The sequence below is a fragment of the Vidua macroura genome, chromosome 6 (genome assembly GCF_024509145.1).
Source record: "Vidua macroura isolate BioBank_ID:100142 chromosome 6, ASM2450914v1, whole genome shotgun sequence".
Lineage (NCBI taxonomy): Eukaryota > Metazoa > Chordata > Aves > Passeriformes > Viduidae > Vidua > Vidua macroura.
This window is the reverse complement of record NC_071576.1, coordinates 50375361-50390704: the sequence shown is the minus strand read 5'-3', so window position 1 is coordinate 50390704 and position 15344 is coordinate 50375361. Positions and strand designations below refer to the sequence as shown.

Sequence of the window (15344 nt, the reverse complement as noted above, 5' to 3'; positions counted from 1 at the left end):
ACAACGCTGATCTGTCACTACATTTTAAAATAAACTCTACTCGGGAAGGATGAGAAAGTGTTGTGATTTCAAGGTACTGGGGTCCCTTAACGTCTCGGAAACCTCGGGATTCAAACTGCCCCGGAAACTCGCACGGAGACGAGACTATAACTACTTTTCCCTAAAGAGAAGGGAGAAAGAAAAAAAAAAAAAAAAAAAGAAAGAAAAAAAAAGAAGAAGAAAAAAGAAACACAACACCCTCGTGATATCAAAGTAAATAATCGTGCAGGGGGAGGCGGGGGAAGGGGTGAATTCAGCAATGTTTAAAGCTAAACAACAGATCTATCTCCGGACGCTGCTGCTTCACCCATTTGCAACTAATAACCCATTAAAGACAGCGCAGAGGGAAGTGAATTCTCTCCTGCAAAGCGACATAAATCCAGAGAAAACCCATTAAACCGCCGCCACCGACACCAAGCCACGCAGCACTACACACCACAGCAAACAACAGGTATACAACACAATAGGGCTGGTTTTCCTGGTTACCTCCTCGGGATCCAGTGTGGCACAAAGCACTGGGAGAGCCTCCTTTTTTTTTTTTTTTTTTGCAACGCGCTTCGGTAATTTTCATTAAAAAAAAAAAAAAAATTAAAAAAGAGGGAACGAGGTGAAGGGGAGGAGGGAGGGGAGAGGAATAAATGGGTAGTAATTCGGTAAAATAAAATAAAATAAATGAACTAGAGTCTGCTGGTGTTTCTCCGGGCCATGGATGTGCAGGATCCCGATCGTTAGAAGTTTGCGGATGGGTTGCCTGGAGATTTGGTTACAATCAGGTTCATTTTTTTTTTTCCTCCTGAAACAAGTGAAGGCGATGGTTACTGCTGTCAATCTTGGCAATCAATGTGAGCGGCCATGTCGTAAGTATTCAAGGCATTTCCCGTCGTGCAACATCAGAAAGTGAGTGGCCAGGGCATTGATCTGAGGAAGGCAAAAGGAGGCAGGGCTCCCCCGCCCAGACAGCACAGGCAAGATGAGACAACACAGGGGGAGAGAGAGGAGGGAGAGGGGAAGGGAGGGAGAGACACAGAGAGGGAGAGACACAGAGAGAGAGAGAGAGAGACAGAGAGAGAGAGAGAGAGACAGACAGAGACAGAGAGAGAGAGAGAGAGACTGGGAGAGAGCGGGGAGAGCAACAACTGCGGAGAAAGTGAGCACAAAACAGAAAGTGAAATCGGCAAGGGCTGCCAGCCGCATCCCCGCGCAGCTATCACCACTCACAGGGCCATTAGACACATGAAACCCTACACCGCTCTGCTCCCGCTAATGACCACTGATTGCCCGGAGTGGTGAGGAAAGGTACTAGAAAGTTACCGAGGAGGGGATGCGAGAGCGGAGCGGAGCGGGGCGGGGCGGGGGCCGGAAAAGGAGGAGGGGGAGAGGGGGGCTCCCGGGGGAGCCGGTTCGCGGGGCCGGGGCGGCGCGCGGGGGGAGCCGTGTCACACGGGGCCGGCCCGCCCTCCGCCCGCTGCGCGGGGACACACACACCGGGAGAGTCCCGCCGGCTCACGGGATACACCAGGAAAATAAAATTACAAGGGAAAAAAAAAAAAAAAAAAAAAAAAAAAGCAAGCTGTAGAAAGACGATATGCGGGAGGAGGGAAGGGCTGGCGGCGTGGGGAGGGAACGGGGACGATGAGAGGGAAGCACTCAGCAAGCGCTTAGTGACAGCTGATAAATGGGTCTCTGAAGAGCCCGATCCCGCAACACGGCCGGGAGGGGAAAAAAATTTAAAAAATTAAATAAAAAATTTAAACAGGCGGGTGGGCGGGGCGCGGGGGGACAGATGAAATGGAAAGTATAAATTACACCAGAGATGGGAGTCCAGCTACAGGGACCCGGGGGAGAGGAAGGGGAGAGAAGGAACTCAGAGTCCACAAGCTATTTAGTGATGGATTCGGCAGAAAAGTGAAAAGTGAGTGCAGTGAAAAGGGAAAGACAGGTATGGCCGGAGAGGAAAAACTGATTTAGGACGGACTTGAGCTGAAGTTGGGATTCTCGTGGCGACGATGAGAAATTTTAGCAGCGGCAATATATAAATATCCCTCTCTCTGCCTACCAAAAGGCAACAGATAAGGACTGGAATATCAGCTTGAATACCAATTTAGGAACTCACGCTCTCTTGGAAGTGCCAATTGGGGATTGGGGGGGGGGGGGGGGGGGGGAAGAGAGATCTGGGAGAAAGAAGGGAAAAACTATAAAGAGTTGAGGAGAAAATCAACCAGTGGCAGAGTACTGCAAACCCAAGAAAGTCTCCCTGCTGTATTTTTGCATTCCAAAGGTAAACATAAAAGAGTCTTTCAAACTGTCAGGGGCCCGCAGATCAGGTGGGCAAACAGCGCTGCAGAGAGAAAGTCTCCCTCTTTTGATATTATTCACACCTAAGCTAAACTGTTGTTAAGATGGGAGTGCGGAAAGCAACCTCAAGCCCACAAAATGAGAGAAAGAAGTTGTTGATTCATCTCTGTATTTTTGGCACTTTCTCCCCATTTTCCAGAAGGCGCCTGGAACAGTTAGTAACAGACAAACTTTTTAATTTTAAAATAGCTTCATAACTTATAGAGGCCAAAAAGACGAGCAGAGATCCTGATTTCATTTTCCTTTCTCTCAAGTAGAAATTTGCAGACTAGGTTAGACCCAGAAGCACACTCAGCCCCACAGCGAATGAACCTGGCTTCAGCAGGACGTGATGAAAATTGAACATTAATGCAATGGCACAGGACAGATATGACCTGGCTCTGATTCATTTTGTTAACAAGCTGTAAAACTCGACATACTGCTGGAGGCATGCACGTTGCATCCTCTGCCTTTGCTATCCGAGGTGCTATCGCCCCTCTCGAGCCAAGTTCAGGGAAAAGGAGTTGTAAGTTAGACCCTCTTGGAATAGTGAACCTGTTTTATACAATATTTTTGGCAATTCCACTACAATAAAAGGAGTAACCAAGTCCTATTCGGCAAGTAGCAAGCACCTTGAAATAGAACTTTATAATTATCTAGTAAGGCTTTATCATCAAATTAGCTGATGAGGGCATAGTAGCTAATTTCCATGCATTATTTCAATTTTAATAACAGACACTAAAAAAGTGAAATTCTGAGATGAGGGGAAATTGTATGATTGTAAATACTGAGTTTGTATTCACCTGCATTCGGCTAATTCAAAGTATGCACCTTGCTGCAGTTACCCGGTGTATGGAATTAACAACAGTAAATAGCTGCCTTTTGAGATATTATTCTGTCATTTTTAATCTTTAATTATAAGAATTCCCATGACTGGCCACTAACGCTTTCCGTGTAACACATTTAAACCTGCTGCAAGTAAAGGAAATACCTTGACTTTTTGCACAACTAATGTAGCTTCGGCACGCAAAAGATTTTTTTTTTAATTAAAATGAGCTACGTAAGAAAAGAGATGTAAATCAGAATACAAGGACGAATAGACTGCCTCAGTCTGCAACTCTAGTAATTTGTTCCTGGAAGTTTTTTTCTTCCAAGACAGAGAAAGGAAAAAAACAACCCAAGCACTCCTCAAAGGTAGCGCCTTATTAAATACGAAGCGGGAATGGGATGAGAGATAATTAAGGCATCAGATAAATCTAACCACCCACCTAGCTCCATATCGGGGGAGCATCCCGCTGCACTCCCGAAATTCCAGTGCAGGGGATGACACTGTGTTGGGGCAGGACACGGCAGCGTTGCGGCCACGCTGCCATGAGGTGCGCAAGGAACGCTCTCCAGCTTGTTGCTTCCCCTGTGTGATCAATTAAGTTACAGATGTAACTCACAGCGCCGGAGAGCGGCAACTTCTCGGCGACAGGAAAAGAGGATTCCTTGGCATTGTATGCAAATGTGTGTGTGTGCGCGCTGCACGGGGATAATTGTGACTCCCTCTTTGTTTGCATAAGCGAACACCCGCCGTGCGGATCCGTATACACATGCCGAGAAACAAGAAAACGCTTTCACTTGGAGCGTTACCCCACGTTTAGAAGCCGCCTTTGGAATTACTGCCCTTGCTTTGGCTTCATGAAGGCTAAAGGCAGGCAGATGTTGAGGAGGGATGCTGACCTGCTGGGGGTGCCTGCACAGGGAAGAGACCGCAGGCGCTCACATCAGGTCGGGGCACTTACCTGTGCACAGCTGTCATGGCATTTTGCGCCGTGTGTCTCACCAAATGCATTAAAGTAAAGCAACATTCAACAAGCGAGGCAACCTGTCTGTGTGCTAAGTTGTACGTACCGCATCTTTAACCTGAGCAGCAAACCTGCAACTCCTGGAGAGTTGGCGGAACAGTCTCAGAAGTTTTGGATTCAAAGGGCAAGAAATTTAACTTTAAAAGTCATTCACCCACTTCTAAACTGCCCTCTCACCCCAGTTAATGCTGGACAATTAAGAGGCATGTTTATAAATTCCCTCTGCAACACTGTCCGACAATGAAGGCTTGTCATAGGCTTGCTAAAGATGTTCAGAGAAACTTTTGCGAAACAATTAACAGCATCTGAGAGAAAGCTAAAGGAAAAGAAGTTAAAGTCTGATAATCCGATTGGGAAAAAGTTTTGTTAGGCTAGATAGAAGTAAATTACTGCACGTTTCTTCAAAAGCAAGCCCATCAGCTGACACGAGTTCCCCTAGAACAAGAACCTCTGGCGAACTCCAAATTTAGGGGACGTTTGCATTTTGTAACACTCAAAGCTAAAGATCTGCCTGAAAACAAAAACTCTGAATTGCTTACAGAGTCATCTGCCAACAAAATGTATTGTCTTGGCAGAAAAAGGATCAAAGAGATTTTAATTTCATTTTAAACTGTACATCATCTTGATAGCGAAGGAAAAAGCCGCAACAACAATCTCCCCGCTCCACGCCCCCGCCGTTAAAAAAAAAAAAAAAAAAAAAAAAAAAAAAAGCAAAAAAAAAAAAAAAGCGCGGGGGGGAAGAGAGAACTGAAAAACCACATAAACTTTTACAAAGAAAATAAAAGCAAGTTCGACATGAAAACCCCTTCCTGTCTCGGAAAGTTCATTTTAAAAGTCCCTTCTGTAAATCTAAAGTGCAAACACCAGGCTAAGGTAGTGAGTGGCTGGAATTTGCATGCTGATAAGAGAAGGCTGTTGTACTTACAGTGACAGAGGGCAGGCTGCGGAAGAAAAGCTGTTTGTGTTAGCCTGAGAGTCACCCAGGGCTGCAATGAGAGGAGAAGAGAGGAGTGGGAGTGCCAAGCTGGATACACCTTCACCGCATCTCATCACATCTGCCAGCCTCTCTCTCCCTCTCTCTTTCATTTCCACATTCCCTTTGTTCCTGAAAAAAAAAATCTACACGTCACATCAGTCCCCAGATGCAGTCTACACCAAAGAAAAAAAAAATGAATAATTCAATCAAACTGTGCATAGTCTCTAAGGCAAAAAATCTATTGCACTTAAAGAAACGAAGGGTAATTACCGCTATAGAATTAGAATAAGGCCAGAGCGCGCAAGGATCCCGTGGAGTTTACAGACCTCCACGGTCAAATAAAGTTTCATTTATTTAATCCTTTGACAACCCCAATGTAAACTAAAGGGGAGGATCAGAACTTATTCCGGTTGTGTTTGAGAATGCTTGAAGTGAATGTTATAAAAGGCGAGCGCCCGTGGTCTGTGACAAACATAATGCAAGGGAGAAGAAGTGTTTCACTGCATCACCTCCAGGGTCCGTTCCCCCCACCCCTAATGAAGAGCAGACCACACTCCCACTTCCACCGGCTCCTGCTGCTCGCTGCAAGTGCAGCGGGGATCGCTGGCAGCCAGCAGCCGCCTTACCTGCTCCCGAGCGCCAGCACAGCCTGACAAAAACTCAGGGCAACCGGCAATTTTGTTCCACGCTCTGGCGGAGAGAAGCCTCGGGGGATTTGAACGGGCAAGGATTGCCTCGGAACGGTGCCCCTGACTCGCGGATGTGTGCGGGGTTGAGACGGGAGACTGCCCGCCGGGGGCGGGGGGAGCCCGGCGGGAGCGGAGCCCGGCGGGGCGGGCGCGGCGGCGCTGCCGGAGCGCAGTGACAGACCGGCCGGGGCGAGAGGCAGGAGCCGCGCTGCTCCCGCTCCTGCCTCGCAGGCTGCTCCCTCGGCTCGGAGGTAAGATGACTCTACATTGTGTTTGTCCCCCCACGGGTACCCCGGGTGCCAGGGGCGCGCTGCTGAGCTAACGCGGGTGGCGGCTCGGGGCTGTGGCTCAGCTCTTCGTTCCCGAACCGAGACGGAGCTTATAGTCGGCATCTGCCGCTTTACACTCTCCATCACATTCTTTGCGAACTTCTCCTGAGGGGCTGGGGGAGGAGTGAGACGGAGAGGGGGAGGGGAAACTAACCCCAGGTGAGACCGCGCTCTTGAGATGCCGCAAACCTTCGCTCCGATGCCGCCGGGCTCTGAGCCGACCAGGGAGGTTGAAACACCTTCCGCCGGCACGGAGCATCACGCACCCCCCCCGTCCCTGCACCGCTGTAGCAGCGGTTTGATTTATCCGAGACATTACCGGGACTGTTATTCCAGGGAAGGCAGAGCGGAGCGCGCTCCCGGCCGCCCGCGCCCGGGCCTGTCCATGTGCTTACCGCGCCACCGTGAGGCGGGCGCAGGCCCCGCACCGAGCGCCCGCCGCGCTCCCGGGGCAGCCGAACGCGCCGCGGCCGCGGGGACCCCGCGCAGGGCGGACGGGGCCGTCGGGGCTCCGTCACGGGCAGCCCGCAGCGCCCGAGGCTCCGGGACAGCGCACGCCGCTGCCTCCCGCCCGCTCTCAGGGGCCGGAGAAAGACGGGGAGATTTTAAGGAGAATTGAGGAGACGGGAATACACAAAGCGAAAGCGCCACACCGGTGTTTTCCTTAACCCCCGGCACCGAGACTTTCTCCCTCCTTCGCCTGTCTCGCCGTGGCCGGGCGCTCCTCGGAGGATTGGGGTGAGTAGGGCAGAGTGCATCCCGGCCCGCTCCTCCCGCCGGCACCGCTCCCTGTAAATCCCCTCCGACCCCCCTGCTGGAAGGCAGCGTCCCCTCGGAGCGTCTGCCAGGGAGCACTGCTGGCTTCTCTGCCCATTCTCTTTCCTCCTCCTTCCCCGGCCAAAATCAGGCCAGTTACATTGCCCGGACTTCCCTGGAAGATTTTCCTTCTCAAGTCTTTTAGGTGATTTAAGCTTGATGCTGGGGTTTTGGTTATATTTATATTAATGGAAGGGGAATGGGGAAAAAAAGAAAAGAAGAAAGACCAGGCTGTCACCACCCATGTACATTTACCTGGGGTGACACTGCTAAAAGTTGTGGACAAGGCTCAGCAAGATGAGTTTCTAAGGCATGCTCCAGGCACATGAAAGCTATGGAAATGGATATAGTGCAGGAGACAGATCCATTTATACAGGGGCACAACACATCACTTACCTCTCACAGAAAGCTTTAACCCAGAAGGGGGTTCCTCTCAGGAGGCTTTTAGCAGCTGGTGGAAAGCATCCCAGCTACTGGAAAGCATCCATCATGTCAAGGCATCCTGGCACCCAGAAAAGCACTGACTGCACCGGCAAGGTTGAAGTCCCTTAACTCCTACTTTCTAGTTGCACTGGCAGAGTAACCTCCACACTTGAATCATGAGAACTCTAATAACAAGCTCCAAAAAATGGCAATTACCTTCAGCTGTGATTAGGAGTCACCTTAAGATTGGATACCTGATGCTTTTCATGCACAGAGTTAAAGGAGAAAAACAGCAGCGTGACTGTGGAAGGTGCAAATATTTCAAGTGAAATGCATCTGCTTCTCCTAATCTGGGAATTTCACCTAAAAGCTGGATTTGCCTGTTTGTCATCTTAATCATTTTTCAACTCCCATCTCTGTAGAACAGGATGACCATAAACCACCTCTAACATACAAAAACACAGCTCAAGATTAACGGTGATTTTAAATGTACTTTTCCAGAAGCAACCCAAAGCCACGCCAGAGATGTTTAGAGTAATCATCACACTCATACTAAGTCATGCACCTGTGTAGCCTTACATATTATACCAATTTTCCCAATTTCAGCTGGGAATAGCAGAGCTTGTCTCGGGTATGAGGGGGGACAGGAAGATCTGTGTCAGGTAGAGCTATACCTGCACGCACATTGGAGGGGCTGAGAGGGACTCATGCTACAGGACCCTCTTACAGCCCACAGCAGCTCTATTTCATATTCCAGCCCAGAGTAAACTCTAGGTCAGTGGTGTAAACATGAAAGTGACAGAAAAGCCCTTACTGAAACATGATGACTGCAAACCCCTATCAGCACACCACGGTGCTTTTATTTTCTCACTGGCAATGTCCCATTCTGACAGCACATGCTGGAATTCAACAGAGCGTGTATAAGCTTTCTATTGTAAAACTGCAATTATTCCATCAGTTTATTTTTGTTTCATACACCCATCCCCTCAAATAAAAAAGAATCCCACCAGTAAAGCACAAGTTTCAATGTCCCTGACCAAACTATTGTGCTACAAACATATACTGACTAAAGAAAAAAATCCAAACAAACAAACAAAAAGACCCAAATAAAACCAAACAAAAATATCAAAAAACAACCCTGAAGGCTAGAATAAATAAACAAAGTTATCTTTGACCTGGACACTGGCTCACACTGCAAATAAATGTATTACCACTTAGCCACATATACATGCCACATGAACCGAAATAAAAGGAATCCTCAAGATAGGGCAATGATTTTGTATTTGCACTGGTTTCAAGATGTTCTTTTGGATTTGTTACAATATGGCCACATCTTGCAGGCTCGTGTCACGGTCAGTTGTTTCATCCAGAAGCTCAAGTCCTGTGCCTGTGAAGTGCATGCTTCATATGAAGAGATTCAAAATTATGATGCTGGAAAGGATTAACAGTTTAGAAAATACCAAGACAAGAGGTTAAAATGTCTACAAAGATATTTTGGGGTAGGGAGTTGTTTCAAGCTGTCCAGTTTTATTTGGAGCTTGTAAATATCATGGCATATCCCACACCATGTCCTCCCTCTTCTTCGGGCATTTCATATTTTCTTACCCAAATACGCAGTAGTAACTTCTTGCAACAAAGTTGACTAAGAAGCAAATCACTGTATAAATCTTTCAAAACATGTTTAAATATAGCTTAGTAAACCAGGAATGTTGGGCAGAAGCTGCTGAAAGCACTCATACTGGTAAAGCTGAAATGCAACATGATCTCAACATATTCGAACATTCAATTATATGAAATGTTTTTCCAGGGTAATATCAGATTTAAGACTGAAGTGCAGTAAATGTGATTGGACTGTTTTGGAATCTTCCTAAGACAAATGACTGAAAGATCAAGGTGTTTTATTCCCTATTTGGATGAATGATCAATAAGTCTTATATATGAGAATCACACATTTTGAATAGAAAACACACTTTTTTAATAAGTGCAAGTTAGACTGAATAAAATTACTATGTTTGGAGAGCAAAGCTCACTATTTTTTAAGTCGTTGCAATCTATATAATTATGAAGTAACTTGAATAAGGCATCTTACATTGGTCCTAAATTTTTTACTCAAGTAAAACACTCATTGATTCCAACGTGAGTGTTGCCTGAGTAATAGAGTTCCCTGTCAAACTGTTAAAATCAGCTAACTTCCAAAAGCCTGCAGATTGATGGAATAACATGATTATACTAAAGGTATGTATTTAATATGGAAAAAAAAATTCAAGTTACCAGGCAAAGCCTTTTCACATTTCCCACTTACAATAAACCAAGGCAGTAATAAGTAAATATTTTTAGGAGATTTATAACTCTGATCATAAAGACATTTCAGCTTGTGATTTTATTTATGTAAGTCATGCCAGTGAATCAGTACTCTCATGTCACAAGCATCTGAGGTTTAGCATCTAGGACAATAGAAATAGGAATAAACTGGTTTTAAATATTCCACTAGCAGAACAAGACTGCTTTTTGCCATGGATGGCACTGTAAGAGTTCTTTTGGAATGTTGTGTTTAAAAGTTTGTGAGTGATGATATACATTCTCTTTGTTTTGAGTGAATAAGCCCTTTGTCAACATAATGTAGCAGAGTTAGATTTTAAAAATATTCTCATAGAAAGCCAGAATTCCTTCACAAAAATACCATCAGACAAACGAAAAATATCGACATACACCTTTTTCTAATTTTTTTAAATTAAGTATTAAAACTTGATTCTAATAAGGATATTAAGTAAATAGATGTTAGCTCTACTCAGTGCTATTAGCATAGTTGAAATAGTAGTTTATGAATTTTTGAGAGCATCAGCATCATGATATGGTTGTCATAGAAACTGCAACAATATGTCATTTCAATTAATTTTACATGCAGCGATGCTGAGGTCCATGTAACAATTCTTTTAGGAAGTTCTAGAAGTAAATATTGAATAGCAGGAATAAAAATATTACTAGGTAATGGTACCCTTAAATTATTATTTAATTAACAAAACAGGGAGAAATCTAAATTATTCTAAAATAATGTCTGTGCTGGAGGAATTAGTTAAGCAGACTTTGACTTCACAACACCAAAATTAAAAGACAAAAGCTATGGAAACATTCAAACTCTAAGTGAAAAAAGTATCTTTTCCCAAATGAAGCAGATTTAAAAAAAAAAAAAAACATAAAAAAAAGGATTTATTCCTGTTCACAGAATATAAAACATGAAATAGTTTTAAATCATCCATGTTCCTTTTGTGTGTGCAAGAAGCAAAAAGTCAAATGTTACAAATCCAGGACCATAATACAAGATTTTAAAAAAAGCTTTAAAGGTAGGAAATGTAACATGAATAGATTTATTTTTCCTGTACAATGCAGCTACTGTGTGTTATGAATGCTACCTTAAGTAAATCATTGCCAGACACACTCAACTGACATTAATGACTTGATTATTAGAACAGAAAAGCTAACCCAAATAAAGGCAGTGTTTCTAAAAAAATAATAATTGGATTGTAGCAGTTTATTATTTTTTATGTTATATATGAACATATACTCCTGTTTTCTTATTGCATATGTATGATACAATACCTGACCTGATAGTTTATATATGAAAGAAAATACTGAGCAGATCCTAATGAGAAAAGAATTTGGATTTTCAACACATTTTATACAGCAATCAATAATTCCATAGTGTATTTTGTTTAAATTTACTGAGTTGCCACACAGACTAGAATGTGCAAGACCTTTCAAACTGAGATGTGAAACAAACTGTTTGTAAGTAAATAAAAACTATCAATATTACAAAAAAGAAAATAAATTAAAAGAAAAAAAGAAGAAAGCCCCCAGCCTACGGAAGCTATCTGCAGTGAGAAGGAGAAGCATCTAGAGCTCTCCTTTCTGATAGGATTAAGGAATGCTACAAAAGAAGCATTTAAATCCCTAGTTTTCCCTGACAATTAACAATGAAAAGCAGATGTTTACAAAGCTATTTTACATGCTCGTTTATATGATGCTGAAAGATGGTTTGTGGATGGTAAGAAGGAAGAGCTGGATAACTGCTTGTCTGGTGTATATTTAAAAGCATTTTCATTGGCTCAGTTATTGTTAATAATGAAAGAAACACTTTGTGCTGTATAGCTGTGACTATAGAAAACTGCCATCGTAAAGTCCTCAACAAACTCTTAAGATGCAATTTACAAAGATAATAATAACACAAAATTATTTCACTTCTCTGAATGCTACACATTTGCATACCAGGACTGTGTACAATATACTCATAATGCACATTCATAACAACAAGGACTTCTTAACATTGCAACAGCACAAGATCTGTGCATTAAAAATCTACAGTTCCAAGTTTTCCTTTTTGGTGGGAAACCATTTGTATAAACCAGATGCTCTGCATCTACTCAGACAAAGCTTACATTCAGCTCTACACCTTTATTGAATGGGATCATATCAAGAAAATTACAAAACACTGTAAGGTAGCAGCAATGTTAATAAATTCCCCCTCACAGAGAAACATGGCCAATTAAGTTTTCACACAAATTTGAGCAGAAGTCTGGTCTATAACTGTGAGTCAGGAGATGTGGGTTCTATTCCTGGCTATGCTACAAACCTACAGAGTGTTTCTGAACAAGTCACATACACCAATCACTTGAGTAGAAAAATGCTAAGAATGCTTGTCTCAATTTAGACAGATCCATATCTGCTTCGATGCGTGCGAATGTGGACATAAGTCCCTAAAAACCTGGGGCCTACCCTTTTTGGACTTTGCATCTTATCCTATTTCTCTACCTAGAGGAAGCCTATTGGGGATTTAATTCATGAAAGACTCTTCACACACCAATTATATTTTTGCATAACAAGATCCACATTAAAAGGCCCAGCCTCACTTGTTTCACGCTCACATTTCAATTCACACATTTGTAGGAGTCCCATTTACTCTAATATAATTATTCACTCTGTATAATTCTGGGCATCTAAACTTCTGCAGTATCAGGAACTAAGTTAATGGAATAGATAATGTAGAAATACTCATAGTTAGTAATGAGCTTCAGCATTCACACTTAAAATCCTGCATCACATTCGATAGGAGAATTTTTAAGTATTGCTATTACAATGTCCTGGTACAAGTAAGACAATGCATAGCTGACTTGCCATTAATTTTTTTTTTAAATCTTGGCATATCTACGTTTTCAAAATAAACAAAACTCTCTTTGCAAAGTATAAACTAATTCCAAAATCTGCAGTTCTAATCATAAAAGGCACTCATAAATCACCTGTGTGTTGCCACCATCCAAGCTGCTTTTGGTTTCTGCCTCAGCCACTGAATAAATTCTAATTTTTGTTAATGCTTATGTTATTCCTACTACTTCTCCACTTGTGAGTGAATATATTACACTAAAGTACAAAAATATTTAATTCATATTAGTAGGCTAGATTTCATTTCCTTGATGGACTCTTCCGTAACTCAGACTTCCCATCTCTGGGATACTCTCTTGGACTAAAATTGTGCTACATGCATAATGATATGCAAAGTAGGTCAAGTTTCCAATGTGCAGCTACAGCCATCCTTAATTTCACCCAAATGGATACTGTTCACATGGTGAAAACTAAACATGCATAGAAATGTTTACAGAATTTGGGCTGAAAGTAGCAAACAGTCTTCCTGCCTTAGATGGATTTTTACCATAACACAAATTATTTACACAGAAATCTAACAGCAAGGGATAATTGAAAATATTTTGTCTACCTTTCAACAAAACAGTATGGGGAAAATACCCTCCCAGCAGCAGTTATTGGTAGGGCAGAAGGGGACAAAAGAAGGGAACAGCTTCTCCCTGAGTCAGTAACAGCCTGCACTAGTGCTGCACTATTGCCAAGTACCAAACCAGCTAATAAAATGCAGCTCACAACTGCCCACTTTTACTAGTACCACATTTCCCAGCCCTGAAACACCCTTCTCCCTCCCCTCCTTCCCACAGAAATTACACTCCTGGCTGGGTCCTTGACTGCTGGCCTGCCACAACCACAGAGGAGGGGACACAATTTGCCTCTGTCTCAGTATTTTGCTGTTATTTTAATTTGATGGTATTTTAATAATACAGAGTGGTTAGACTCCTCAGACTGCCATCTGAAATGTTGGTAACTAAGGGTTCTGTTCTGAGAAGGTCCTTTCCATTTTTAAATTTTTTTTAATTTTTAATTTTTCTTCTTTTCAGGTTTGAATGTTTCTTTCAATTAGCTTTCTCATTTAAGTAATAGAAAGTAATAGAAAGGTAATAATTATAGGGTTGGTGTTTCTCTTAAATTAACTTAGGAAATGTTTATGGTGTTCATCAAAGGAGTCCATGTTCCTGGAAGTTGGAATTAAAAGGAAAAACACGTTAAGGAAAAAAAGAGCACTTTAGAATCAATATGGTCACACACACCCCAGATCCCCAACTCATATAGCCAGCAAACAATCATTTCTTTAGAATGGCAATTTTCCACTTAAGCACTGAAACCTCAGCCTCGATTGTAAAGCAGTGCTCACAGGGCACCATAGCATCTGCCTTTGCTTTTCTTGTCCTTTCTACAGCCTAGAGTTGCAAAGGACATTTGTCATGTTACGTTTTTTTAATGTACAAAAGGGGGGGAGAGCTGAGTGTGAAACTAGCAATGTATAGCATTTGACTGCACACTTTTATCACAGCCACACATGACGAACCTTTTATAGAACATCCTCCACACTCGTGTTCAGCACAGGGAGCAATTCCTGAAAAACAGCACTACATTCTCTGACACACTTCCTAAGGTTCTGGGTCAAAGGAAGAGAAACAGGGATTTGTCAAGGTCTATTTAATGACTCTGAGAAAAGAAAACACTAAAATCTGTGGTTTAAATGTAGTACACTATATCAAATATTTTTTTCAATTCGAAAAAACTAATTTCTCTCCTATACTGTATTTAGCACATTTGTTTTCCAAGAGTGAGATTCAAACTTTTCAAAGCCTTTACATAAGAAACTTGCTTCTTTTTGCTCAAAAAATTAATGAATGATACAAATCCTTTGATTTAGAGAGAACCTTTATTTTGTGGAGAATATTAAGAGATTTTACTGTTGATATTTCCACATTAATATACATTATTTATCTCCACAGGGTGGCGAAAAAGAGAAAATTGCAAAGACTTACTGGGTGGCAGGAAGTGGGATTCACTATAATCAACAGCAGCAGGGGACTCTTTGAGGTTGTGTTGCAAGATATATTCAAGATTTTAGCAGAAAGAAAATAATTGCATTTAATATTGTGCTGGTGGGAAATAACATATGTTCAATCTTTTCCAGCTTTTACACTTACATTTAGATTTAGACTCTTGCCCTTTCGATGCAGAGATACTACTCCTTGCAATCTGGATTTATTTTTTTAATTCTTATTTTTAACCACACTTATGCAGAGAATATCCTGTTATTAGCCAGCTAGATTTTTATGCTACTTGCAAATTTTACTTCAAAAATTTACTAAGGTTTCATGAACATACTCAGTGGACTAAATAAATAGCTCTATGTTCAATAAGCAAGCTATTGCCAAAACACAGTAAAGTTTCCAGCATTATTTTACTTTAGATACTTTTTTAATGTAAAACCCAAAGATTATATCTTTTCTCTGATGTTTGCCTAAAATTTCTTTCTCGTTCAAATCACTACATTTCTTAGAAATTCAGAACTTCTTTAAAATGGATGTAGCTCTGTCTGTGTAAAGAGTAACTAATAACTTCATGAAATATTTGCAGTTAGCTAATACAAAAAAGCTGACAGTCATATAAAGGTTTTCCACACTTAAAGGGATTAAAAATTTGTGCATATGATAATTGAGCTTCAATCTTAGTTTATAGC

General features: G+C 42.3%; 1 protein-coding gene across 2 annotated transcripts in view; it reads right to left on the bottom strand.

The window, feature by feature from the left end:
- The window catches only part of SOX6 (SRY-box transcription factor 6), a 369801-nt gene extending 368538 nt beyond the window's left edge, over positions 1 to 1263 (bottom strand). For both annotated transcript variants that reach the window (XM_053979406.1, XM_053979405.1), the window contains exon 1: positions 526 to 1263. The gene's annotated coding sequence lies outside the window, so the exon portion shown is untranslated. The remainder of the gene's footprint in view (positions 1 to 525) is intronic.
- Positions 1264 to 15344: the final 14081 nt, after the last annotated feature.